Here is a 17,669-nt window from a genome sequence, read left to right as displayed (position 1 = left end):
TGGAGGTGCATTATGGTTTCTGCGCTTATGGCCCTCGCGGGAAAGGAGCACGTGAAAGACGGGGGAAGAATGAAGTGCTCTCTGTGAGTAACGCCCTTCTAATGTCTTTTCTCTTACTATGCAAATAACACTGCATCGTTCGGAAAATGCTATATTGTTCGTTGCATTGTTATTGTACCGTTGTTTAATTTTACAATGGATAGAGAGGCATGTGCTTGTTACTCGTTTAAAAATTCACTACTAAAGATGAAGCCTCGTAACCATTTATTCTTTCACCCCCTGTCTAATAATATCCTTACTGAAACAAGATTTCTCGGTACTTGTATAGAGAATATAAATGAAAATAATTGATGAATAATTTTAAAAAAATTTGTTATGAGAAGTATATGTTTTTAATTAGGATAATTAATAACTCTGTTCTTCACCCTCATTCACAACCCTTTTATGAATTATTTATACCTCATATAATAGAAATAAAAATGGAAAAAGAATATCTTTTGCAACTATTAAGACTTGAAAAAATATTAAAAAATTACAAAATAACTTGTGAGAAGAAAATAAATAGATACCATGGCTGAATTAACCTTCACTCTGTTACCCTTTATCTTACATAATCTATACCGTGACATTTTTATATTATGAATATTATTGGTATTTTGTTGTACGCATTATTTACACCGTAACACGAGATTAAGAGCAATGTAAGACAAGGCTATGAAAGACGAGGGGAGAATCAAGGTCTTTACGAATAACTACGTCTACTCTTTCCCCTTATTACCTTTGCTAATTTACATATCTCGTAGCATTGCACTGAGACTATTATAGTAATCAACTGATCGCTTATTACAGTATCGAATTACATATAATTTATTATGCAATCAGCAGACACTTCCTGCGACCGGAGTTGTGCAAATGATTCTAGAATATCGTTTACAAATGTACATTAGTAAAGTGGTTATTAGAAAATAATGTCGCAAGGTAAATTGATTGTCGCCTATCTAAGAGATTGGCGAAGTTCATTTATATTCGCCACGAGAACCAGACTCCTGAAACCGATTAATGATAGGTTGACATCTATGCTATGCTGATCGTTTAGAATATTCTATCTTAATAAACTCGAGCTAAAGAATTCAATAGAAATTTAACCTTTAAATATTTTCAACATTGAATGCTATAATTATAGAAATTTTTTTACAAATACTTGAATACTGTGTCACTGCAATTGTAAAATATCTTTCCAATTAATCGTGATAATTTAACACTAGAACTACCAAAGGGATCAAAATGACAAGTTTCAAGTTTCTTATTTTAAATAATAAAATTTATACCTATACCTATATTAAACGCCAGTAATTCTAGTGTTAAATTTAATTTTAATTTTCTTCAATCTTTATAAAATTTCTTTAAGAATCTGAAACATCTAATTTTATTCGAAACATCTTTTTGTAGAATTTTCCATGTCTGAGCCAGGAATGTTCCAGGATCCGATTAAACCGAAGCTATCGATAGAAATCAAATTGTCATTCGTAAGTAAGAGGCCAGTAGAAAACGGAATTGCTCAGCAAATATCTGGAATGAAATTTTTCGTAAATGCACTCGTTCCACGACGCGATTCACATAGGAAGGTGGTATTAAGCCGAGTCACGTTCCAGCAGCTCGCTGCTATCGGGAGAGTTCACGATTCAGAAGGGAGAAAACGGTTTGTTAGCCGAACAGAGAACAATCGTCGTCGAGCGGCGATATATAGAACGGTTCGTCGGTTCGCAGAGTTAATGGGGATCTCGTCCCAATTCCGATACAATGTGCTCCGTCGAGCAAAGAGGGCAACTTCGATGATGCGAAACGTACTGGATTCTTTTCGCAATCTGTTCGTATCGGTTGGAAAAGAAAATTCGAAATAAGAGAACTCGTGATAAAGAGATTGCTGGCAAACAAAATGCTACCGTGGAAATAATCCATCACGTTTCCTGCACGATGGACTGATTTCAATAAAGAAAATGGATGCAACATGCTTCAGATTTTTTCCAAACAAATTATTTTATTTAAATCTCTCCTGATGAAATTCATTTATTTTTCATTTTGGAACTCCTATATATCTTCTATAATTTTAAAATGAAACCAGGTAAATTACTGAGTTGATAGCCACGTAAACCCTATTGAAAATTTAATTGCAGTATTTCAATTTTCAATAAATCTTATTTACTATTCTTCGAAATTTTTGTTATTCCTATTAGCTGTAATTTCAATACAAATATTTCCAATTAGATAAATAAAATAATTCCTAACAATATGGGTAATGGTTTTTAATGAAAATTCAAATGTCATCTAAATATAGGTGACACGGCAGTCGGCCTGTTAAAATTTAATTTCTTTTCTTGTTTCTCAACTTTGCATACTTCGAAACCCTCCACTTGATATGCAACGCCCTAATACAATAGCTTCCATGAATTCCGCATATCGAAACATAAGTCCAGCAAACAATCAAAATTACTTAATCGTACAACAATTTTTCCGTCATAAACGACTATAATCGTGATTAATATTCACAAGTCGTTTCACAGAGGACGGCTATGGCGAAGTTTAGCGAGGGAAAGGGTCAAGCGGACAAGACTCGACGACACAGTGACGGGTACACCTCGTGAATCACCGACGACCGACCGCCGCTTAATGGAAAATTCATTTTACACGCCACGCACGCTCGCGCGACACGCACACGGAACCCTAGTTATGATACCGCCGATTCAGATAAGCGGCTCCAAGGAACAGGTTTCCTTTTTCTTTCCTCCGTACATAAGGAGTCTCCTCGCAGAGGCTCTACCGGTTTAATTTATTGCTGGGCGCAACGTTATCGGGCGACGATTTGCCCTATTAATCGAAACGCGACCGTCGATCGAGCTGACAAGAGAAATCGGTGAATCTTTATCTCTTCGCAACCGCGTGCGTGTTCAATAAGTTGCCCATAATTTGAATAATTAATGGGCAACACTGAATTTTTCAGCAAAAACCATTAATGATTATTATCACAGATTAATTCTAAGAATGGTATTTGAATTATTAAAGTTTAATTTAATTAACTTTTAGATAATTATCATAACATTAAAATTTAGTTTAATTAAAATTTAATTAAAGTAAAATAATTACTTCGTAAAATTTTATTTTTAAATTTTCCATTAATAATTATACTGTTAAAATATTTTTTGGTTTATTTAACAATCACTAACGGTAACTTCTTTTATCTACTAATGGAGAAACGAAGGTTGATCGAGACGAAGAGGTTCATTAGTCATCGCGGTATATTATTAAACAGTAAACCAGGTTAACCTATTTACAGAGTATACCGGTAACGATACGATACGTTTTCTCCCGAGACGTGAAACTGGAGCGGTTTCTATTTTTTCTGCTCTCCAGAGTAGTCCAAAGTGCGTGCATTAGTTCTGTAATTTCATTGATCGTGCACCCAATAGAGTTGGCCTCGAGCGACATTATTACGTTTTCTCTTCTGCCATGCGAGTCGAGACGAATCGTTCGTGTTTTTATTGCAATTACACTTACGTAATCTGCGAGGCTGTTAGTCTAACGCTGAACAGAGCTAACTTGAATGGGAACATATTTGCTTTGAAAGGAGATTCGAAATTAGTCACCGTTTTCCATTTTCTCAAAAGAATGACAATTCGAAGAATTATTTTAATTTTAAGTACATAAATATCGAAGAAGCTTATTTTTAAAGAATTCTTTTTTAAAATAATTGTTGCAAACATTGGCATAAGTAAGTAGTAGTCCCTAAAATATGGACTAATCCCTCCCCATTAGAAATTATTAGAATAATAATACCACTGTTATAATTATTTAGAGTTTCCAGGTGTAAATGAAATATTTTGCAATTTATCACGAATGTGTTATAGAATGCAGGAAAATTAAAGATGAATTATATGGAAAATAAACAAATACCGAGTAACGTTCAGATACTATCCAGTTAATTCGAGCATATTTGATCGCATGGTATAAGTTAATATCAACATTAAATAGAGAGCTCGCATGCGAACAGATCAGATCGTATCAGGCTGCATAAATCGTGTGCAAAAGTGGCCGAAGTTATGAATAGGCACAATTGCTCGTTGAAATTGCGAACGACGAGCAAACATGAAGAGCCATCATCGATAGGAGGGGAACAGAAAATGGACAGAGATTTTTCAAACTGCGTATAAATAATGCAATGCCGTCGAAGACAAGTGAAGGCATGTAACGATAATTTGTCAAGCACGATTCTCCTAAAAATTACACAAAGTGGCAGACGAGCCGGTCGGCCTTGGGTGCTTCGCAATTACGCTTCCACCGCAAATAAGCCGAGATGACATCACGTTTTCATGTTTTCGCACGTTCCATGTGGAATTCGTGTGATCCTAACTCCGATAACACGGTTCTGGAAAATTCGAGAGCAATGGTCATTTGGTATTTTTTTTGCTAACTCGGTGCAATTTTATGAAATTTTTAATAGATTGCAAATTCTAGGATGATATTGTTATATTTTTCAAAACTACAAAAGCGTTAATATATTTTTTATATAATTAAAGTCAAGATCATTTTATTCGAGAAAAAAGGTACATATATTGTTCATCATTCAACTCCAAAATTCTTTCCAAAGTACTCTGAAGCAAGTAAAGAAATGACAACGAAGATTTATGAATCATAATTGAAACAGATCAACATCAATCACAAAGCAATTCGCAAGATGACTGGACACAAATGGTACAATAATTCCCAGACAGTAAGAAATTGGCAACGTCGAAATACCTCTTTACTCGACAAAAAAGGAAATCGTGGTACAAAGCTTGCAATTTGAAACACTTAGTCTAAATGATAAGTGTTTCAATAACAATACTCGATTGTCCACGGTACAAATATAAATTATCAAACCTTATTATGAAAATATAAATAACTTTGATAATAATAAAAATTCCTATGATTAGTTCCTCGAATTCACAACGTAATTACGAAAAGCAATTAAAAACTTTTCTTTTAATTAAAACGATGAGATAAAAATCGTATCTGAAACGACGCGATTCTGACGCGCAGCAGCTATTTTTAAAGCGCATCTTGCAAGGGAGAACGTAATTGTTACTTCGACCAGTCACAATTTCCAAGAAGACAAGGAAAATTAATCGGTGTATCGTGCGTCCGGACACGTAGTCCCTATAATATAAACTGCAATTATCAAAGAATTATTGAAATTCTGTATACTGTTGAACAAAATATATAAAAAGAAAAGATATTCTACAATAAATTCATAAAAATAATATTTTTAATATCGATGGCTTTTAAAGGATGTCTAGATTGCACGCGACTGTATTTATCCATGTCAGAGAAGATTGAATCAACTGTCTTATAATTTTGTCCATCAGTGTATTTAGAAGTTATCAGGAAGCAAAATAGGGGAGAAGGAGAGTAGCAATCACGCATCGATACGGGGAAGGAAAACAGGCCTAATTGTTGGTAAGTTAACGATGATCGATGATAACGGGTCGCGCTCCCCTTATCAGAAACGGTTGATGTTTCATGTAACAGGAGCTGTTGCGTGCAACGTCAAGTCTCTTATATCCTGACGTGTTTGCAAATTTTGAGAGGCAAATAATCATGGAACAGGTCTATCACCCTCTCTTATTCTGATCCAGCAAGAGAAATCCCAAGAAAATGAAATTCAGAATATACCAATTTTATTTATTTTAGATTTATTTTAAAATAGTAGTGTCCCAAAAATAATTATTACAACAAAGTTAATTTTTATTAATACATTTTTTCCTCCTGAACGAATAATTTTTTCATTACATACATCAAAGAACGTTTCTCGCAACAAAAGTTTTAATTTGTAGAATAAATAATATTGAAATAAATGATTCATTAAAAACCCAGCATTCTACAAATCACTGAGAAAGTTAATTACTAGCAATGAATATTCATAAAAGCATATAAATTTTGCAGGATATTAATAAACGTGAATTTTACCGTATTTCAATACCGTACGATCGTTCAAACAGGAAAAAGAATAAAATATATATAAAAAAAAAAAAAGTTTTTCGTTCGCAGATAGCGCGAGATTAAAAAGCGCTATCAATTTTCAGCAGTAAATTCAATAAACGAGGGAGTACGAGCGAAATGAAAATTTCCATACGTATTACGAGCACGACAATCACGTTGCAACGTCCCTGGTGCAACGAGCACTGTCACGATTATTCGATTATTTTATACAATTATCTTCGCGCGAAGTTTGAGGGCCGGTTAAATAACCGCCGACGAAAATGCGACCGTCCACTGCGATGTCAGAGAATTTTTCGTATAATCCGATTAAATTTTCACCGATTCGCCGTATCTATGCACGCGTAAAAGTTGTTGCATCGCGGATGCAGATATATGCAACGAGCAAATGCGATGAAACTTGATGCACGCCGCGATACAGCGAAGCGTAATAATTTTTAATCCTGTCGAGCGTCTCGTTGACGGGTAATAACCTGGATGCAAATGCAATAGCTGGTTGTAAAGTTCGCTTTTTTTTTCTCTTTTAACTATCAATTTCGGAAAACGATCAACTGACGGAGATCTTTAACGTTGAAACAACCGGCGTTCGATTTATATCTATTTTAATGTCGAAAATAAATTAATGAAGTGTAAAAGATAAACAACCATGATTATTCTTTATCTCGACAAGAGCAGCTCGATAATTGCTATAATTTAAAATAAAAACTTTGAAATCTTATCAAATTATATTTTAACTGAAATATATCGTGTTCCAGAAAGAAATCACCCGGAGATCATTTATTTAAGATACAGTGTTGAAAGAAATAAGAAAGAAAAAATATCTGGTCAAGGAAATATAATTTTCGTTAATTGCTTTCCGTTCGTATATTTAGTGTTAACATCTTGAGAAGCCTCGATCGATAAGAATTAACTTTCGAACAGGCTTTCCGAGGCCCATTTCCAGGCAGACTCGAATTAATTATCTTTCCAATCACGCATTAATGTCTCATGACGTAGGGAACGCAATTAAAATTACACTTTATCGTTCTCGATAGTCCTCCACGTTTAATTACAATGATCCAATATGATAAAAGTACAGATACGTAGCAAGTTACCCTAATATGTATATGTTTACCTTGAGACATTTTCAATGTTAAATTTGCCCCATTTTATTGATAATTAAATGGTGAACGAGGTACAGGAATATCGGATCAGGTTTTAGTACATGTAATTATAGTTAATGTTTGTTAGCTCATTTTGTAATTTTAACATATAAAAACTAATTAAAGTACTAACTCGTTATAGTAATCTTAACATTTGATTCAAATATTTCCTTAAATAGCTTGTCAAAAAAACGAGACAACATTTTTCCTTCGATGACTCGTTAAATCACGTAACATCAAAGTGGTAAATAAAAAAACGATCCTCCTCGGCGTAATTAAATTTACCACCGTCATTCCAACCACCGCAAAAATAAGGACGGTGTTTACCATTAATTAATCTTTTTCCAGGCCGAGAGCGTGGCGAGATGAAAGGAGTAGCGAGCATGAAAGTCTCCGGTCGGTTATTAAGAAGAAACGACGAAGAAAAAAGGAACATAATTAATAACCGAGAGAGCCCGTGGAAAAAAGCAGCATCCGGAAGAAAGTTCAAGCGAGATCCATTCGACTGAACCTAACAATCAGATCCGGAAGCGTATTTTTATAAGCGTTTCGATCGATCCGATCCATCACCAGTATATGTATCTACGCTAGTGATGTGCGGCCGTCCGAGCCCTCCCGATTTTTTCTGAGCCCGTAATATCGGGTACCCGCACACCCCTAATCTACACGCTTTTTCATGCGGTTAATGTAATTAAAGGGAAATCCTATTGGAGCCGGTCACGATTATATGAATCTCCATCGGTGAAACGTGAAAGGAGTAACGCTCGAAGTGCGTACTCGACAACGTTTGCTTCGCAAACATCCAGCGATAAAGCGCTTTAACGAGTGCGTCGAGTGCCTCGTGAGAGTTCCTTCTCCCTCTCTTTTTTTGCCCTCCCCTCGAACCAGAGATCATTAATTAGCTCCGTCGAATGAAAAACAGCCTCTCGCCTATTCGGGACCGCCGACTAGGCCGACAATAATAAAGCGGGGCAATTAGCCACTTTTAATAACATCGTTTCATCGGACGACTTGTTTGTACTTTCTTCCTTTTATAACGATCCAACCTCATCGGCATGCTTCTTCTTTTTTGGTCAATAACATCCTAATGATTTCGTGCACGTGTCGTTGCTCCGACGTTAATTGCCGCTTAATTGACCTAATTTTCGGAATGCTATCCAGCAACCAACGATAAAAGGATGAATTGAAATTTGCGAACAGAGCTGTTACAAATTGTTACAATGCTGTTTCCCTGATTAATCGAAGGGAATTGATGCGCTCCGGTTTGGGAGAATGGAAGAGGCAATATACCAGTCGTTAGAAACTGAAATTGACCGAGTCCGGGAACGAGGAGACCGAGGTAAATTCATTTAAACGGGACCCTTGCGGAGTAACTTCGATCGAGGAACGAGGATATTACTTTGGTTAGTTAGAATTGGATGATTACTTGAGGTGATACAAACAATCTTTGTGTTTAACTCTTGGAGAGCAGAACCTGGGTCGATCTTGTCCCAAACTTACAAAGCGGTATACAGGAATATTAAACTAAAGTTAAATATATAATTTTTAAACGAAAGGGTTTCATATAATTGGAAGAATAATTTTTAGAGCAACAGTGAAATGCGAAATTAAATTAAAAGTGGGTCTCTCTCCATGGTCCGCCGTCCGAATATAAATAACATTGTCATTCTGAAGGGTAGCTTTTGCTTTACAAAACGAATTTTTGCAAATAAATCAAATATTACCTATATCAGTGAGTGATTTACTATAAATTTTTAATGATATTTTGAGAAATAAATATTTTTCTCCAAATTGCCTTCACAATTCTGTGGCTACAATTACGCCTGCGGTTATTGAAAATCTATCACTCCATGAAATTTCATTAGGATCGATGAAGAACACATTCGGAGAGGCAATGGAAGAGCCTTCGATCGAGAAAGACTGTAATTGAGTAGCGACGTACGAAGGAGGGGCACGGCTTCCTTTGTACGAAGACAGTCGACTGCAAGCGTTGTAAAGTTGTGCCATGGATCCCGGCGAACAGCCGCTCGTAAATATGCACGTCGCTTCATGAATATGCATTGTTCGCGGTGCATACGCGCCTATACGACGTTGCGGTTCTCTACCTGTACTCCTTAAGACCCGACGAGTTTCGAACATCAAGCATACGAAATATGAGAGCCGCGTTCCGTAGTCCGTGGCCCGAAAAAAGGAGGCCACCGGCGTCAGACGGTTCGCCGGTTAATTAACCAGCGAATTATTATCGAGAAAAAGGAGAATAAAGGGGAAGATGTATTGCCTTATCAATCGCGAAACTGTCGGAAAGATAGGACGCCTTCCTCGTAGGCGAAGGCCACCCAGAGAAAGTCAACAGACGATCGGGCCCCTTGTGTAAATGAGAAATTTTTATCGGATCCCTCATCCGATCGGGCTTCCCAGGCGACGACGCCTGAAAATTCCAACCACGATGGAGAGAAGCATGTTAAACTATTAGCTCTGTAAACGCTAAAAGCTACGATGAAAGCTCCGTTTCGCGGGACCGGGAAATTTCATTAGACCCGCTGATTCCGTTCAAATGTTTAATCTGTCTGGATATAATCAGTCGGCTGATCGAAAAAGAGCAAAAGAAGGATGGTTTCGCTAAACGATCCTCCGATGAACTGGAACGGTGAATATAACAGATCTGATTTAGTTATTCTTATTATTTAATTTTGGATTCAAATTAATCGGGAAAAGAAGATATAATTATTCTTACGGCTTAGAGATACGTAAGTGTAACATATAAGACATGGCAGCTTTAAAATGAACCCTGAACCCAATTATGAGTTAATTTGTATTTGATTCATATTAGATTATCGAATAACTAAAAGGGAAAGGGTTAAAAAGATTTTAATTTAAATTATAATATTAGCTCCTTGAACTCTGGAGATGCCATTATAAATTATTTTGTGAATTTTTAAAAAGTTATAAGTAATAATGTTATACACCTGGATACAAATGATCCTATCGTTGCTTTTAAATTAACAACACCTTTTATCTTTCTACAGTGTTAAAATGATCTATTATCCTGAGACTTCCAAACTAGCTTTCCCCCTTAAGGTATTAGAATTCATTGATCCAAATTTTTGATCAATAACGTACACCTATATTATAGTTCCCTACACATAACGTTCACCTCTATTATTATACCATGTAGGTATACACGTTCCTGAATAAACATGATTTGCCCGCGCGCCACCAGGATTACATATCCTGCACCTTGACTCGGCGAGATGTGGAGCGTCTTAATCCATATGCATGCGAGTCCGAGGCGAGAATACCGACGTGGTCAATCGCTTCTTTTGTTCTTTTACACCGTTACGTGAAGAAACGTCCACGAGGTGTTCCCGCCGATCAGGGCACGTTTTATGGATAAACGCCGAATACGGAGGAACGAGTTGGTAGCTCGTTTTTTCGAAGCTGTTAATACCGTGCTCGAACGCATGAATCATTTATGAACGATTCGAAATAACTCGGCTCGATGGAAATAGATCGGGAGGCCGAAGAAGCGCGTGGAGGAATGGAAATGCGTTATATAACGCTAAGAGACTGTTCACCGGAAGTGAGTGTGTGTATGTACAATACGTACACACGCGAGTACGTATTTCGCGTTGGCACGTAATCAATCGTCAATTATAGGAAACAACCCTGTGAATGATTATAGTCCCGACCGAGACTAGAAACTCTGGCTACTGGTTGATTACGAGTGTATTTTCGTTGCTCCTTGACGAAATTGAGATACATGGTCGTTAAGATTCTCCTTTCGACACCTTTACCCCTTTGTTACGAGATGACTTTTTGGTTTGAAAAGAAACGTTTTGGTCAATGAAGAATATTTTTTTATCTAATGAAAAATGGCATAATGATAAAAATTGTTAATATTATATAAGATAAAGTTTATAATTACAAGTGACATTAAGACAAATTTAAATATTATCAAATAAAAATACACGCAATCAAACCAAGTTTCGCCAGGGTTCCCACTCATGGAGAGGAAGGACTCATACATATAGATCTTTGGTTTCCCACTACTTGCATATAAACTACGTGGGAAAATTTGAATTGATATTCATTTATTATTCATATTTCTCAGTTATATACTATATCATATAATTTTCTAAATCACTTTTAACATTAATGTTATGAAAATTAAAATTTTGAAAATTCCTATTTTCCCTAGTAAAGCTTGGTTTGATCACAAATGTACTTTTATTCGGTACCGATAAAAAATGATTATATGCGATAATTTATCCTCCATTTCAAACTTATCTTTCCAAATTATTTTTAATATACATTCTGATACTTCTGAAAATAGTCAGAAACCTACGAGCAACGCGATGAATCGAAGAAACTCGACGCTCTAAAAACATGCCACAAGCATCGGAGCTGATACAAATATATCCAGTCATGTGGATATTTAAGTGGCACGATGCATATTTATGTCCGAGCCGCGAAGACGAGGCAAGGAACGAAAGACAAACGGAACAGATTGGTTTCCGGCAGCACGGCGACCGAGGTGGCAGCTGCGAGGCTGGCCGTTTCGAGGCCTGGGTTTGTCACAGGAGGCAGGAAACGCTCGCACCCGTTAATAACCCAATTAAAATGGACAGGAAACGTACTCCTGTGCCGTTGGTCTGGCCGATGCCACACGACGCGACGCGTCGACAGCGTTACTATTATCACCGCTATTACTGCCACTACAGGTGCTGCCGCATCCAAAAAAGACTTGCAAATGAAACTAGTTCACTAGACTATATTTTCTCAATGACCTCTAAATAAACAGATAAGACTAACAAAAATACTATGTTCAAACACTAAGTTAATCGTCAATTAAAAAAATTTTTATAAATATTTATGTTACTTAATATGTATTGCAAATAATACAGATACTAATATCAAGGGATTATGATCGTTAAATTACCAGGAAATATGAGATAAAAGTTGAAACAATTATTACACAAAATAAATGAAATTCCATCACGATAAAAAAAAAAATGATAAATCTTTATCTACCTTTGGAAAGCTTGATTATTATGCGGAAGAGTTTCAACATTTCCAACGTGCTTGATCGGTAATCGAAAATCAATAACGGTTGAAAAATGAAACAGTCTAGAACCGGCAATCACGACTAATAGTTCGATCGAAATATTAACAGCGTTCGACGATACAGATACGATTCCCTGGACCAGTTCAAAGTCCGTGTATTTCGCATCGATTAGCAATTAATCAATTACGATAGTAGGCAGCCTTCGGACCCATCTCGTGGCCATAAATTCCCGATAATATCGGGAAGGATTAAAGCTCATCGTCAAAGCGAAGATAACTCGCGAAATATAATAGTCGGATCGATACGATCGGAATTCGAGGATCAAAACCTATCGCGTTTATAACGAACGACCGTGTAACCCGGGCCAGCTGGAACAACCAATTTCCTCCTTTAATCGAAAACGCGCAATTACACTCGATTACCTTTTTCCCGTGGAATAAACAATAATCGTGCAACCTGGGATTCGGTATCGGTCTTACCTGAAACAGAGAAACGAAGGAACAATTTAATACGATGATCAATCGGTTGAAACGAGGACGATACGAAAGGCGGACAACGGGTTAAAAGGATATCATAAAACGAACACGAATAATTCAAGGTACCAAGGAAATACAATAATAATAAATCAATTCGTTTCAACTTGCAATTTGTCGTTTGTGAAATAAGAAACACAGTGTCGTTGTGATATAATTTGATGACATAACAGTACGACCAAATGCCACTTATGGCACATCATTTTGAAGCTTAAAGTTCACTGAAAATAATCACACAAAGCTTTCATTAAAATTTTTAATTTAAATTAATTAATTGTCTAAAAATTATCTTATGGATTACTATATGATATACAATACGGTTCTCTATCAATCGTTCAATTTGTATTAAAATTATTAATAAAAGGAATATATAATTATTTTCAGCAATCTTTCAGCTGTAAATTGATATATCAGAAGTGCCATTTTGTAACACTTTTATGTCATCAAATTATGTCAGCTTTTGTATATTTTAAAATCAGTCATTGTTTGTTGTAACTGGTAATCAGCCATTTTATATTAAGAATATTAATGAATCATTTATATAATCATTTTCAGTGAACTTTAAGCTTCAGATTAGTATAGACTGAGTATTATTTTATGATACTTTTATGTCATCAAATCTTATCCGACTATTGATGTGTCCAAATCGAACATTTAATATTCAACGTAAAATGAAGTTCACCGTTACTAGAATGTCAAATGAAACGGCCATAAACGTTCGACAAATATGGACGAAGCAATTACCGATTTTCCAGTGAAACACGAGCAGGAATATCGGGAACGGAGAGCAAATCAGTTGCGCGTCATCCGGAACACGAACGGAGCGGATGAAAAGATGCAAACGTGTACGCAGGGAACCAGTAATTTGCCGTATCGATTGGCATCGATCTCGATCGCGTGAAATCGAAGGGATCGTAACCGTGGCCACGGTTAAATGAAAACAGCTACCGACGCCGTTGAAAATACACACTCTGTTACACGAAGGGGAGTTAGATCGTTTCGAAAAACCGACCCGTAAAGCATTAATTAGGTGACTTCCGCGCCGAAACTCGTCGGCCCTCGTATGCACCGAGGATACGCATAAATTTGTAAGCTGCGAGAAAGCAACGTGTACACCTCGATCGATCTCCCTTTCAGTACGAACAAGAATGATTCACGAAATTAATGTACCATACAATTACCTACTTGTACCATCAATAGACATGCGTCTTAATTACCCTCAAATAACGAACCATGGAGAGAGCCCCAATTTTAATTTCATTTTCTATTTCATATCACTTTTATTTTCTACATTTTACAATCCTCCAATATATGAAATTCTTTCGTTTAAGAATATTTGTCTTAAAATATTTATTATTAGTACGGTCGAGTGATAATTTCGAAGCGGAACAGTTACTCTGTAATCAAAATTTCATTCATAAATCAGATACTTCTTTTCTTAGATTTATTCCTCGATAAAATACAATGTAGACAATCTTTTTCTCGCAAGAAATTTTTTGTTTCAATCATATTTGCGGATTTATGCGAGCATAACATTTTAATTCCCGCTCGAACGAGGCATTTCATTAATTATAATACAATTTGAATTACAAAATGATCAGAAACGAAAGATTTAAAAATAAGCAATTTCAACATGATTATAATCTTATTATGTTTGAAAGAAATGTATAGAACAGAGAATATTCCACGTGCATTTGAAGGAATCTTTATCTTGGAATCTTTGTAATTATTCGCTTCCAAACACAGGGAGTCATTAATAAAGCTGTTCGCTATAATATACATCACAATCTCGTGGCCATTCTATTAAAGCTTTAATCGGACACAGTGAATTTATTGCGAGGCGAGAACGAGCAATCCGCGAGCAGTTTCACGAATAACTGTATAATTGCTGCGTAACGACGGTGTAATTGCCACTGGTTGTTAACTACGACACCGTGCGTCCATATAAATAACAAAGAAATCCCTTATCCGCACACCAGTTACAATCACGCGAACGCGGTGAGCGAAAAAGCTTTTGCCTCCTCTCGTTGGCAAATTATAATAATGGTTTAACCAACGGTTTACAGATTTCTGTCTCTCTAATGATACAATCTCTCAAAGGTATCAAGCAAAACACCCGAGGCTAAATAAAATAATGGAAATGATTACTATATCTGCAGGTGTTTCTAATTAACACGTTGAAAATAACAAGAAGCAATTATTCAAATTGATAAATAAAAACTTTTTAAATTCAGAAAACTTGCATCGTAAAGGTTTAATGAATCTATTATAATTTGTCTAAATTAATCATATTCAGACTGAAACATCTAGCAGAACTAAATAAAAGCAGGCATAATGTTTACCCATTAGGTCTGATGAAAGAACAGACAGTGAAAGAGGAGAATAAAAAAACGGAAACGTACGAAGCAAAAGGAAGGTGTTCGAAAATAAATGAGCACGCGTCGTCGGGCCAGGAAGAGATCGGCACCGGTGATACGATGTCTGGAATAAAACCATAATATTGGGAAAGAAAAATGTAAAACAGTGCCATTTAAATGCGTGTAACGAGAGGGTGTGCGTGGAAAAGAAAGGGTGACTCGTAGAAGGACAGGGGTATTCGCGAGATCAGGGGTCACCGGACACGAGGCGATCGCGTCAGATTAAACCCTTTCATGTGTGATTCATGCCGGCAGGGAAAGTAAATGAGTGCAACTGCACCGGTACTTCTCCTTCTCTCTTTTTTTTTTCTGCTCCTTCTTCTTCAACCTCCTATCGGCGACCATGTTTCCCCCTTATTGCACCAACCCTTTCACTTTTTTTCACGTGCAGCAATCGCGGCATTAACTTATCGCCGGTCACACGCATGCTGATCGAGTCAGGGGAACGCAAACCCGTAGCCTTTTCTTCAGGATAAATTAACCGACGCTTTGTCTGTCACGGCTATTCTATTGTTACAAAGCAGTCGTACTTTCACGAAATTGAATAACTAAAAATTTCTTTAAAATAGTCAATTTCTAAGGCTGTACGAAAATTCGGGTCTGACTTAGGTCTGGAATTCTTTCCAGATTTAGGGGGGATCCCGAAAATTTGTCTAGCGCCCAAAAATTCGGGTACCCGAGCCTCGAGACGGATCAAGCCTGATTGTGCAGGACTCGGAAAGTTCGTCCAACAGATATTTATTCGGATCCTGAAATCACGGGTACCCGAGTTGATATTCGCATCCCGAAATTACGGATAACAAAATACGTTGGATGAACTTTCGAGGACCCGTCTGACCCGACTCGAAGCTGGGGTACCCAAAAATTCGGGTACCAACACATTCCTATTAATATCAGTTAATATTCTATTTTTAATCGAAATTGATTTTTTACAATTTCAATGGCCAAATACCTAAAGAAACATGGCTCAACACTGAGAACGAAGACGATGTAAAATTAAACGGTTTATTGGCGGGTATCGAAGCATAACTGAAAGCCGAAGAGCCGGCTTGAAAAGGCACTGCAGGAAGGCCATATAGGAGAGGCTCATTAGCTGTAGACAGTTGACAGGACAAAGCTGAATTGTTCTTTCCCTCTCTTGTTACCGATCCCCCTATCACCCTTCAGTCATCTGTCATCTACGAATTAAGGATCTTGCTTCTCGAGCTCGATGTCAGACAACGATCCAAATCAGGTAAAAGACACTGTCATCGTGCTTTGCTACCGATGTTCTTCCCGTCCATCTCTTCTCCCTATTCTTATCTATTATTTTTTGTCCCTGATATATATATATAAAGACGGTCTTCAAAGAAAAATAGATGAGATCTTTTCTTGTTTCTCTCACTGTGCTTTTTGTTTCTCACCTGATCCGTAGAGATATTATGACACCTTTGGTCAAAGCCATTTTAGTGTTAAAATTTTCTACTTTACTAAATAGTTAAAAATGTATAGTAGGATTTATCAAAAATTTACATCTCATTAAAGTTTATTCGAGTCGAGAAATGTCTTTCGATCGAGTGGAATGTACCTGTCGCGGTTGAAACAACGTCGCATATCACGATTAAAATGTAAATCCGTGAAACAACACGAGCCATTGATAAAGCGTGACAATTTGCATTGTCAATAAACGGTAATGAACAATCTCGATCGTTTTCCATCCGTTAGAAAGCTATTTCATATAATATGGAACGATATGCTGCTCAACTTTTCAGTGAATTCGAGCCTCAAATTAGCATTATTACGAGTTCATTACTCTTTAAAATCTACTGCTGTTGTGGTGTAATTAAATTTCACAGCTTGATAACGATGACTTTAAAGATTGCACTGCTTGTTGCGCTGAATTAGTATTCGACCCAAATCTATTTTATTAATCAAAACAGCGATAATTCTGATATTTTATAGCATTAATGGAAATGCATTGTGTGGCCAATTTCACCGCTCCTCTATGTGTTAATTAATTTAATTTAATTAGTTAAATGAATAGAAATAAAGGAGAAAGGAGATTATAAATAATAATGGATTTATACTGAATTTATGTATCAAAAATTTAACATATAACAGTTTTTAATTAAAATAAATACCATTTAAATTAATGAACTTTCTTATAGTACAATTTGGTAAGTAATTAGTCGTGATTCCGAAGCAATTACTTATCACGAAGCACTAAAACACGATTGAATTTTACATTTTGAAATATTGAACAGATAACTTTCTAATTTATAACTGATCGACGTTCTCGTATTTATCGTGTACCATCGATATTCAACCACACCTGAACATTAATATATATCGTTCATTAACAGCTTCCAGCGCGTTCAAACATGCATATATTAATAAAATTTGCACGGCCATGTATCACCAACAACTGCAACGATTAAATTGCACCGTTTATCGAACGAGCCTTCCTTCAATTAATTACAGCATTAAACTTGACGTAATGGGA

The 17,669-nt window shown here is 36.4% G+C and overlaps 1 protein-coding gene and 1 long non-coding RNA gene across 7 annotated transcripts in view; one reads left to right on the top strand and one right to left on the bottom strand.

Moving 5' to 3' along the window:
- Window positions 1–17,669, bottom strand: part of LOC114872008 (mucin-19-like) — a 263,340-nt gene that overhangs the window by 96,820 nt on the left and 148,851 nt on the right. The window lies entirely within an intron of this gene.
- Window positions 12,508–17,319, top strand: LOC114871602. Its single transcript, XR_003788600.2, has 2 exons — window positions 12,508–12,835; window positions 13,326–17,319. It is a non-coding gene; the product is annotated as an uncharacterized LOC114871602 (long non-coding RNA).

The sequence above is a fragment of the Osmia bicornis genome, chromosome 3 (assembly GCF_907164935.1).
Source record: "Osmia bicornis bicornis chromosome 3, iOsmBic2.1, whole genome shotgun sequence".
Taxonomy (NCBI): Eukaryota; Metazoa; Arthropoda; class Insecta; order Hymenoptera; family Megachilidae; genus Osmia; species Osmia bicornis.
Note: the sequence above shows the minus strand (reverse complement) of the source record. Positions and strands in the feature narration are given on the sequence as shown.